The sequence below is a fragment of the Triturus cristatus genome, chromosome 7 (assembly GCF_964204655.1).
Source record: "Triturus cristatus chromosome 7, aTriCri1.1, whole genome shotgun sequence".
Classification (NCBI taxonomy): domain Eukaryota; kingdom Metazoa; phylum Chordata; class Amphibia; order Caudata; family Salamandridae; genus Triturus; species Triturus cristatus.
The window spans coordinates 1,709,655,799-1,709,668,275 of record NC_140590.1 but is presented as its reverse complement, the minus strand read 5'-3'; positions in this window follow the sequence as shown (position 1 = coordinate 1,709,668,275).

Sequence of the window (12,477 nt, the reverse complement as noted above, 5' to 3'; positions counted from 1 at the left end):
GTGCGCGAGCTCGATTTTGATTGGCTCTTAGATCTTAGTAAACATTCGAATCGGTCGAAACCAGGAAGCAGCCGCCGCCATTTTCTCTCTCGCTCTCTGAGTTGGGCAGCAAAGATGAAGCCAAAAAATGTCTAAAGGGGCAGTTTCTTGAGATCCTAACCACCCAGCATTGATATAAGGGTCCCCAAACAACCCCCAAGCCCAAAAAATTTTTTTTTTTTTTTTCGAAAATTCGCCGATTACGCTTACTGTACGCGTACGGTAAAAATTTAAAAAAAAAAAAAATATCCACACACTCCCCACCCCGTGTGCAAATGGTGCCCGAAGGTCACCATTAGTACATGGCATATAGCATTTGTAAAATTAATAAAGAATACATTTCACAAAGATGCGCTTAGTATGTCCCCCATGTGCGCACGGTGTGCGAAGCGCATCGTGCGTACATGGCCCATCCCGCATAACGTGACCACCGTGCGTGCACAGCACTAACTGTGTAAAGTGCGCACCGCGCGCTCACTGTGCACGCACGGAACGAACTGCGTTAACTGGGCGCGCACGCCACGAATGACGTAAAGTAACTTAGCATTTAAAAAACCGTACAAATTCACTGAAAAAACCATAGTTTTCACACACGTTATAGTTAGGAATTAGCATTTAAAAAACCTTGCAAATTCACTGAAAAAACCATAGGTTTCACACATGTTATAGTTAGCTGTACATTTCACTCGTAAAAAAACAATGAAATTCCCCCGTTATAGTTAGTGCAGGCAACTATAACTCACGCGACCGCAATCTTCTGCTGATGACATATGTGTCTTTATGAAAAAAATATATTTGTAATATATGTATAGCTAAAATTTAATGGAAGAAGACATGGGCAAATAAGTGTCAAAATACAGTATTAGCATCAGCAGAAGATTGCGGTCGCGTGAGTTATAGTTGCCTGCACTAACTATAACGGGGGAATTTCATTGGTTTTTTACGAGTGAAATGTACAGCTAACTATAACATGTGTGAAACCTATGGTTTTTTCAGTGAATATATATATATACGTGTATATATATATATATATTTGTATACAAAAACAGCTACTGACTTTAAAACATTTTGAAGGATCCTAACGCGATTCGCACTTCACAGTCCTTGCTCACAGGCTGCTCGCTAAGGAGCAAACTGGCGGACAAAGCAGCCGCCTGATTAACTTGAGTAATAGTTCCACCCCCATTGTGACTTGCTGTGAGCTGAAATGCATTTTGGTAATGGTGGGCCTGCAAATCATCATGTCCCATGTGGGTTTTACTGTAGCTCTCAAATGAATTATTAATTAATAGTTCATCGCCCTCCAGTTTGATAATTACAAGCCACATTCCTGAATTTGCTCCAAATAAAATGTTGCTCATTCAGAGCCTCCCATTCCGATAATAACTCCGGCTTTTAGTCATCCCAGATCCTCTTGTGGATATATGCATTTATACACATATTAATGCTGCCAATTTGTTGACTTCTATGTCTATGATCATGTGAGCAGCATTTAGTATCACTGCCTATGGTTAGACATAGTATATTTTCTATGTCTATGACACAAAGACACAGATAGAAAAGCTGTTGAACAGCTGAAATACATCTCTCTGTGTCATGGAGTGACATTATTGGACTTGCCTTATCAAATGGATTTACTTCTCCAGCTTCTGTGTGCATGCAGCTTCTTAAAGGGGGATTTAGGGTGAAGTTTTGATGTTTTAAGGCACCAGCGGTGGCATTTGTACATGCACCACCAGTGTTCAGGTGCACGCCGTTTAAACCACGAATAACTTTGTCAACAGGTCGGAACCTTAAGTCGAGGAGCCCCTAGAGTTGGCTTTGGGAAGCTGAAGACGAGGTGCTGGCGTAGGTGAAGTGGGCGTGGCACTGGGAGTCTGAGGACTTTCTTGGCAGCGGCTCTGCTCCTCTGCATTAAGCCCAGGGCTTTAAGTGGGCCGGGTCTCAGTGGGTCTGAGCACCGGCAGTTTTTTAAAGAGGGCCTTGAAACGGGTCTCTTTCGGGCTCTGTTTTCTGCTCTGGCCCAGGCGGTCTGTTTTTTTTTCCGGACCTGTAGTGACAGCAGGCACATCGATGTGCACGTGCTCACACTGCTCACTTCTCACTAGTGGAGAAGTTACGGCATGACATCACACCAGGTGAGCGTTGTAGGGGAAGGGAAATCCTTTAAAGAGAGTCATTTTCTCTCAGAATTTTCCTTCTCTTTTTGAAACTTAGGAGCAGCAACATTGTCGTGGTTTCACCAGGGCTTTAAGTGGAAGCTTTTTCAATATTATATACAAGCCATAGTTTCTGCTTATTTATCTTATGCAACAAACCATTAACAAAGCCAATAGTCCTGACTTGTTGTAGGTATGATGTTAATTGTTGTATCATATATCTGGAAGCAATGACACAAACAGCAAAATACAAGTCGGGCAGCACACTATGCTAAGCACAGATTTTAGCTTACTTGTTTTAAGCCACGCCCTTAATTGCATTTGGCCACGCCCCTTTGAGAGACCCTCCAGTTTTTTCATCCCACTTAAAGCCCTGACTAAGCTTGTGGCTTCACTCGGGATCTGGAACTGGGCACCAAGTTAAGCATTTGCTGTGCGGTGAGAACTGGGGACTTTTTATATATTTTGGAGAGATTGGTCATTCCTCACTCTGTGACTTGTTGATTTATGTGTCGCCCTAAGATTTGGCAGCAAGACGGGATGTGAACAGCATCAGTGGTGGCTCAGACAGTTTAGGTGATATTTAAGCTTCAGCATGTGCGAGATTGCGCCACTCCTGGTCAGTTTATATGCTCATTAAACTAGCAGAGACGGTTTCGAATTTCTTGCAGCTTGAAAATGAAAGGTGACTTGTGATGCACATAATCAAGAATGACGCCATCAATTAAATGAACTATTAATGAACCTGTTTGGCCGAAGAAAAGAGTGTGCTTGTTCAGTGCTGCTTATTTTCGCAGTAACATTGTTCTGGATGCATCTTATGGAGCGTTTTGGGAGTATAATATGCCATCCAGCGTGATAAAAATGACATTCTTTTAAAATGTGCCCCTCTTAATGCCTTGCTGCTTTATTGCGAAATAGCTTGCCACTCAAGATCAGAGAAGCTACATTGCGTTTCGTGTTTGATCCTCTCTAGAAAGTTGTTAACCAAGAGGGACTCTCCTTGGCTCCATAATAGCCGATCCCAGTTTCCCACCTCTCTAAGCTTTGTTCTAAAAAGAGCGGCTATAGCAGGTGTGGCACCTGTGCTAGATGGAAGACAGTACTTATTAAATAGTTGTATAATCTGAAGATAGCCAAAAAAGAAGAGCTTACACCGGTTCCACATCTAGCTTGGACCTCCTGCCAATTGATTATTGTCTCTCCAATAATAAAATGACCCTGCTCTTTAAAACCTCAAATGTCTAATCTAGATTTGGAGGCATAAGCTTTTACATTCGGTAAGCTTCAGGTACTTGTATCCTGCAGAGTGAGCCTTCAAGGAGTAAAATGCCTGAAGGCAAATAAGAAACTCCTGCAGTGTCTTGTATCTAGTTTTTTTGGGAAGTTTTGCTGTCTTTATGAAAACCAGAAACTGAGACCCAGCTTCCTGAATCATCTTGTCCAAAAAAAAGCTGCCCAAGAATCCCTTCCTGTCAATTACATGCACTATCATCCTTAAAAAAGGATGCTGCATACTACGTATGGATTTGAGGTAGTGCGAGCCCCACCCAATTATTGTCAAGTTGGACTACAAGGAAATGTACCCTTGACACCTTCTTATTCCAAATAAACTGTTCTTTTTCAATATAGCCCCATAATTTAATTTATAAATTTCCACATATTGCTTAGTGACATATATCCCCAAATATCGAATCGGATCAGGGGAAAGATTTTCTGGAAGCAAATCACTAGATGCCTTAAGCAACAAAATATCAGTGTTCTTATGATTGATTTTATACCCCCCAATTAATTCAAACTGCGCAAATTCTCTCAATATCATTTCAAAATTCTTTTTTTCAGGTCTAAAATACAAAATAATGTTGTCCGCAAACAGTTTTAATTTCGACATTCCTCCTATTGGTGTTTTAACCCCTTCCATGCACGCGGAATTCCCACGCTGTGCGGGCGTTTTCATTAGTGGGCGAGGATTCAGACGGCCGGGAGCTGTCGTGCGCACACACCCACCGTGACGCGTGATGGCTCCCGGCCGTCACGAGCATGGAAGAGATTAATCTCCAAGTTATCGCGTATCCTAATGGCCAGAGGTTCAATAAAAAAGGTGAAAAATACAGGAGATAAGGGACACCCCTGTTGAGTTCCCCAGTTTATATCGACGGTACCAGCTAGGTTGGAGTTTATAAAGACCTGAGCCTGGGCCCCTTGATAAATATTCTGTAGCATGTTGATGATCTGCGGAGGAATCCCGATCCTTCCAAGACCATAAAAGAGAGCATGCCAATACAACAGATCAAACTCCTTCTCTGCGTCGACCATCATTAAAAAAAGCGTTGGTGTTTGATTAATATTAAAAAAAGTAATGTGCTTGAACTAAAACTCCTGTGTTGAATGACCTGCCTTCCACAAACCCTGTCTAATCCTTATGGATCGCATTCTGTGCAGCTAGAATGAATCAGTTTGCCCAGATTTTCATACACATTTTGTAGTCAGTATTGATCAGGCTTATTGGCCTATATGGATTGACACCCCTGGGATTTTTACCCTTCTTAACAAAACTAACAATGTTGTATTCTTCAAAAGTTAATGGAACCTCACCTCCTACCTTGACATAGTTAAAAAGCTCAAGCAAAAACGGTGCTAACTCTTCCAAAAAACACCTTATAGAAGTCTGTTGGAAGGCCGTCATTACCGCAGGCCTTCCCTCCTGGTATTGAGGCTTAGGCCTGTTGAACTTCGGCTGCTGTGATATCTGCAGCCATCTCTTTTGCCTGCGTAATTGATAACTGTGGCAGGTTTATATTGTAAAAGTATCGAAGTATTTCTTATTTCGAGACCATATATTTAGTTGCATATAGCTCATTGTAATGATCTAGAAAGATTTTAGCGATCATGTTCTTCTCAGACACTAGGGTCCTCGTCCCTGGCTCCAGAAGTTCAATAATTGCTGGAGCTTCCTGCTTCACTTTGCTCAACCAGACTAAAAGTTTCCTCAATGTCAATGTCAATGTCAGATATTTGTATATAGCGCGCATATCACCAATTGGTCTCAGGGCGCCTTGCAGCCAAAGACAAAGGAAAAAAAGAAACATCAACTGAAGGCCCAACCTAAGTTAGAGGGCAAAAAGCCAGGTCTTAAGTTTTCTGCAGAAGAATAGATGGTTAGTTATAGAGGTTAGTTCCACAGGAAGTTGATTCCACCAAAAAGGGGCAAGATAGGAGAAGGATCGACCTCCATTACGTACCGTGCGGATACGTGGCTGGGCAAGAGAAAATCCAGAACTAGATCGCAAAGAGCGTCCAGGGACATACCATCGGAGCTTCTTAGCCCTTCTTAGCTTAGGAATGGGCACGCAGGAGGATTGTTCAACCATGGGAATGGTGAATTCCTTTAATATTTTAAATAATTCTTTACTAGAATGGGCCGCGTTATTGATACGCTGTGTGAGGTAGGCCTTTTTTGAGGATTTAATATTATTAATGTAAATTAAATGAAGTTGTTGATATTTCCTGCGATGTTCTTCAGATTTGGATTTCCTCCACTGACATTCGGCTGCCCGAGTTTGTTGTTTAAGACCTTTTAAAGAGGCAGAGAACCATGGAGAGGCTTTATTTTTTATGTGTACCTGAATAAGAGGAAGGGCTATATCTAAGGCTTTCACTATAGAAGATTCCAGATTAAGGGCGGCTGATTCTACCATTTCGCTTTCCTCATAAACTCTCTGCTGGAATGACCATGAACCATTTATTTCTTCTATAATAAAGAATTCCCTTAACTTCTGTTTTGCTTTATTTCAATGCCCCTGACCTAGATGTTTATCCCCCAGGGAATTACTTTTCCTCAACAAAGCAGTATTAACTGCCAGCTGAAGTTCAGCTACATGTGCCCTCTGGTGTTTGATTGCTGAACCATAAAAGGCATAATTTGCCCATGCACCGAGGCCTTAAAAGCCCCCAGACAGAAAAGAGCATTGCTGTACCCTTGTTGACGTGAAAGATCTCTTTTAGCCATTTTCTTTGCTATCCATCCATTGCTGGTTTGTAAAAAGGAGTCGATCCATCTGCCACCTGGACCTTCCCCTCTTTCTTACATCTAATTCTATTACAATTTTAACCAGCGAATGATCTGAAAATAAGTTGGCCCATATTTCTGAGTTAAGACAGTTCTGGGAGTGAGAGATAAGAAAAACATCAATGCGAGAGGCAAACTGGTATTGACGGGTATAATAAGTATGCTGCAAAATTTCCCCATAAGCACTTCGCCATGGATCGATTAATTGATAATCTTGTTTTATTACATCTAATACTTTGTTAGTCCTAGGTTTCAGTTGTTTATTTGTTTTATTCAAAGTCTTGAACTTTTTTTAAATCCCCCTATAATTATAGGGCCCATTGCCTCTCTCGATAGGTCATTAATCTTCATAATAGCTGTGGTATTGTCTACAATTGATGCAACCCATATCCATATCCATCTACCATAATGGTCTCTCTGGACTTGAGGTATTTCCCAATCTATCCCTTGCCCAAAGTAGATGGCTACTCACCTTATTGTTGTCCAACCCAAAGCAAAATATGCTTGAGAAAAACATTTAGGGATGAAGAGCTTAGGTTATTTGTCTTAAGATGGGTTTCCTGGAGAAATATATTTTGTGGTGAAAATGAAGTCAATCATCCTATTAGTCCACCATAGTTTTGCTTATTTTATATGCCATTTACATTAACTGTGTTAATAAAGACTTTAAGACCCATCCCTAGAATTGTTGCTTGAATTTAAGGTATCTCCATCGATATATTTCTTGCCAATATCTTTCCCTCTATGATTCTGCAATTGTTTTCCTATCCATATCACCCTCACCCTGTCCCCTCTCCAGAGGAAGGGGAATTGCCCACATTGTCCCTCTCCTCTTCTCTCAAGTTGACGGCCCTACTGGGTACCGTGGTGCAGCAGCCTAAGGGAGCAGCCATATCAGTGTGATTTTTCTCTCATATGATTCCAATGGAAATACCCACATTTTTAAATCAGCAAGAATAAAGGTCACAATGCACCAGTAGTTTGTTTCACCTTAATTAGGTTAAAAATATCAGGTAAGCATTCTCTCTTTATCACGCTGCTGGCAATATCAATACAGTTCTGCCTCATAAATGCACCCTGAATGGGCTGTCACTTATCTTGTATGGGGCCAAGTAATTTCATCCATGGTGAATGCATCCAAAGAATGTACCCCTCATCCAGCTGCAACCCAAAGACATCATGTAGCACTTTTCTCAGGTGTCAGTCAAATGGCTGTTCATCCCAAAATTTAAGAAATCACGGCCTTTGTCGACAAACTCAGTGCTACCTTAGCTTCAAGTGCAGCGGTTCAGGCAGGAACAAATGAACACCGCAATCACAATTCTACCCTTTCTTGTTGAACTGCACTGCAGAGATTAAAGGCTCAACATCTCAGGAGGGGACTGAAGTACTCCCAAACAATTCAGTTGAGTTTGAATGCGAGAAAGGATTCAGAATTCTTGAAGGAGAATATGGATGAATGGAATGGTAGAGAAATTCTTGGCGCAATACCAGATATAGTAATAGAATCAGATGCCAGTCTTCAAGACTGGGGAGTGAGATGTGGTCTGAAAACAACAGGAGGGATATGGTCACTTCAGGAGAAGGAGATGCATATAAATTATCTATCGCTGTTGGCAGTATCGTTTGCAGTGAAGAGTTTTGTAAGGAACAGGTGCAGTGTTGCCTGTTGTTGAAGATGGATAATGTGTCAGCAATAAGATATGTGAAACGGTCGAAGGCACTGGCAGAATTGGCATAGAATTTTGGCAGTTTTGCCTAAATCAGAACATTATGATACAGGCACAGCATATTTTGGGGCTCAGCAATTTGTGTGGCAGATTGGACTTTGAGAAATGTGTGGGACTCGGGCGATTGGATGTTGAACAGGGAGGTCTTCAGAGTGTTAGAGATGAGATTAAGTCCTTTTCAAAAGGAACGTTTTACAAGCAAACCGAATGCACAGCTGCCAAATTTTTGCAGTTGGAAACCAATTCCGGAGGTGTGTGCGTTCGATGCATTTTTGCAGGCTTGGAGTCAGGTGTTCAATTATGTGTTTCCCTTTTTCTCATGAATTCAGAGAGTATTGATGAAGGTGAGAGGGTAGCAGGCAGATCTTTTGCCTGTAGCTCTGTTTTGGCCCACTAAAGTGTGGTTTCCGGATGTGATAAGCTTGCTGGTGGACGATCCAGTGCTTCTAACAGATTCTGTGAGATTATTGGTGAATCCAGTAGGAGAATGTGATTAATTGCTTCTGAAGGGTCAGATGCAGTTTATGACGTGGATGATTTCAAGAGAATATGGCAAGTGTCAGGATTATCTTCTGAGACTTCTAAACTCATCAAAGGATCTTGGGCTCCAGAAACCACAAAGCCATAGAAAAGGGCATTACCATTGGGATCATATGAGAGAAACATCACGCTGATATGACTGCCAAGAAACAGAGCATTTGAACTTGGATGGACAGTCTTTTCTCAGTTGTCACATTATAATCTTCCAATGGGAGCTACTCACATGACTTTTAAAACTAGCACAATGGTGTCAACTTCATTTATGATAACGGGATTGAAAAATGCAGTTTGCCGAAATGTGTTTGCTGTGACTAAAAGGAATTTTTCACCCCGTGAGTGATCCATGTTGCTCCTTAGTAGCTCTTTAATGTATTTTTATGGTAATCCACCCTCACGTAATAGAGGCACCCACCCGTGAGTTCAACAAGAAGTGAGTGAACCAGTCTCAAATTGATTCCTTCCATCTTGAAATGATTGTACTGAACAGAATCGTTTAGATCTATTAGGTTTATTACTGGTCTCATCCCTTTGTCCTTCTTTTTGTTCCAAAAATATATTGCTTACAAACCCCATTGAGTTCTTCATGCATCTCTCTATTACTCTCTTCTCTCATACAGCTTCCACCTCCTGATCTACCAGTTTTATCCACTTTTCTGATTATCTTAATTGTCTTGGGTAACTCCTCTGCTCTGCTTCCTTTACAAACTCTATTTTTTAACCCAGCACTGTCTGAATCACCCACTGATTTGATGTTATCTCCTTCCAATGTGCAACAAAGTGCGAAGTCTGCCGCACAACTTTAACTGTGTAACGTAACATGCTTTTTTGCAAACATACCTTTTGCCCTTTTACTCATATTTTGCCCCTTGTGGACCATCCTCTTCCTCTTTGTCTCTAGGGATAAAATCCCTATTTGTAATATCAACTGGAGGGTCTGAAGTCTCATGAGAATGATGTTCTTGTGATCCCATATTCTCAGCCGGTAAGCCAAACATGTGCTCTCCCAGCCCTGCCAAAAACCTTACACATTTGTATAAAATTAAATGAGCCAATATATTTGGCAATGTCCATCACAAATTCATCTCCACACCAGCCTCTTTATTTCCCAACTCGGCAAGTTTCGGATGAATCTTCGAGAGTATGCTCTTTCTCCTCTCAGTACATAATGCTGCATTTGCATTGCCCAGAAGGCTAACCGACCTTTGCACCCATTGCCTCAGCTCTTCTACATTAATCTTTAACCCATTTACATATGAATCTTCACAAAAGTCAAAATAATTTAGTTATGGGTCCAAAAATATCAAGGAACCTACCCTGGCATCCATTTAATCCTTCCCCTAACCCCCTTCTTGGATCTCTACCGTACCTATTTAGGAATGCCAGCATTTGTGCATCTAATTCAGGGGAATATGTAATGTTGTCTTCCAAGGAAGGCCTTGGACACTCTGAATGCATTTTACTGCATACCTCTTTGGAAATTTCATGTATCAACGAGTATAGCACTTATTGCACAACATGCTCCATAGGTGTCCATTGAGGGGACTGAGGATGTTGTATCAAATGTGGACAAAAATACTTTTCCCCAATGGATCAAGCAATCCCTCTTCTTTATTAGTCAGATCAATTTTTCCTTTTTTTCATTCCAACTCCTCTACCTCCGAGTCCTCAAACTACGAGGAACAACTTATTACGACATCTCCTCTTGATGAAGTCTCATCACAAGCTATCGCCTTGTGATGAATTCTTTTGGCTTTTATAGCCACTCTTTCCTTTAACTGCACATGAGTTCATCTTTTCTAATTTGCCTGAGCTACTTCACAATAATTCTTAACCATTTAAGCCATAGCTCTACTTTCCACATGCTTCCTTTTTTGTGTGACCTTACGCCTGGTATCAGAACCTGACGCCTTCAACTCTACCTCCTTCACAATTCAAAAATCTTCCTCCTTTGTCTGAAGCTTCCTGATGCTTACCTTGGGAAGCATTCTTTCCACACATTCATCAATCTTTTTTTCCCAAATGGGGGATAACGTTGAGACAACTTTGTGAATGCAAGCCTGCATTTTCTTATCTAAACTCATCTCTTCAACAATATTCATCTCCAGCATTAGGAAACTCTAATATTTTTTCTCCAAAATTATAATATACACTTAACGAACCACAGTACTCAAAATACACCACTACAAACAGCTGATTCTCAATGCTGACTAACATCAGTGAGCCTGAGTGAACAGAACGATCATTTTTTCCTTAAAATATGGCCACCCCCATGAACTGCCATGCTTTGTAACAGTATCCCATTTAAAAATGGCCGCCGGAACTCATCAAAGTTCAATGGCAAGCCCAACCTGTCAAAAATGTCCAAACCTCCCTTAGCATTGCAGAGATAAGGCTTACTTTTCTTTTGCTTTATATTAAACTATTTTCCTTCCTTAATTTTTACCTTTTCTCATGCATTTTTTAATGGCATGCACCTGCCTTACAGTAAAAGAATGCACAATTCACCAGTTATAAGTGTTTCTGGTAACTATAACTCCTGCCCTAAGGTAACTATAAAATGTTACATTGGCCAATCTCAAGCTGCCCATGGCCAAAAGAAGTGTGTGGCATGGGGTTGCCTACCTCTGGGGTGCTCACCAGGCCCTGTGGCAAAACCCCCACCACAAATGGCCAAGGTTGACTTTACAGATGGTAACAAAATATTACTTATGTTACAAAAAAAAACTAGAAATTCACTGCAAAAAACAAAGGTTAAATTAACATTATAGTTAAGTGACAATTTCAGGTTTAAAAGTACAAAATCACTGAACTTTACCAGTCAGGGTTATCTCTGGTAACTATAGCCTGTGCCCCTAAGATAACGTAACTCGCTCCCTTGCCATGCACTGTAAATTACCTATATATTAAATCACTCATGACATCTATGATTCTGCTAATAATATCACTATAAGATTTGCAATGAAATGATAGCTGAGAAAAATGTGCATGGATGGCGAACGAGAAGGCTTTTTTTCTCATAGCTGTTGTGAAAGGTGCTCCGAATTTTAATATTAGAGCACATTTTCTATATGTTTGCGCTATGTTCCTTATTATTGTGGAAATAAAGACTAATATTCTTAGTAAAACATGTACCTCCAACACCAGAAGTGGTCTGTCACTTGTGTCCTACTGCAGCTTTACCACAGTGTCCTAATAAACAACTCGAGTGCCAAGATTCTGCACTTATGAAAACACTGTGGCACACCTATTGCCCTCTTCATGGACTCAAAGCTCTAAAAAATGAAGCATTTCTTTTAGAAATAAACCAAATGAGGGGCTTTGTTTTTGTTTGTAGAAATTATGGTTCAAGCACTAAAAGGCTAAAATGAGGACTTGTTTTCAATGAGTTCTCTAATATCTTTCCCATTCTTGTCAGTAAAACATTCTGACATGCAGACTGAAACATGTACTTTCAACACTAGCAGCGATATGTCAGTTAACTCTGCAAAAATAGTATGGATATATATTTTTGAGCATCATTAACAATGTGCAATGTGCATTTACACACACAATTTCACATTCGCAGATGGATTTCATATCATTGATTTTTTAATGGATTTCCTATGATGTGTTTAGTTTAGGCCTCATTTTGTGCAAAACGTCATTTTAATTAGGATGCAAGCCATGTCTGTCACTCAGTTAGTGCTTTCCCCTCATGCTCATCCATTCCCCACAAGCTCTGCAAAAGACAGTTAAGCCAGCATACATTAGAATATTTTTCACTGCTGGTATTTGTCTATTCTTAGTGAACTTTTCTAACTCAGATGTAACTGGAAACATTATGATGTCTTCTGATGCGTCCATGAAATATATTCATTCAAGCAGTGTGACATTGTAAATGTAACTTTTTTGTGCGGACATCTCTGGATTGTATTAGCATAGAGGGTGCTTAATAATTATT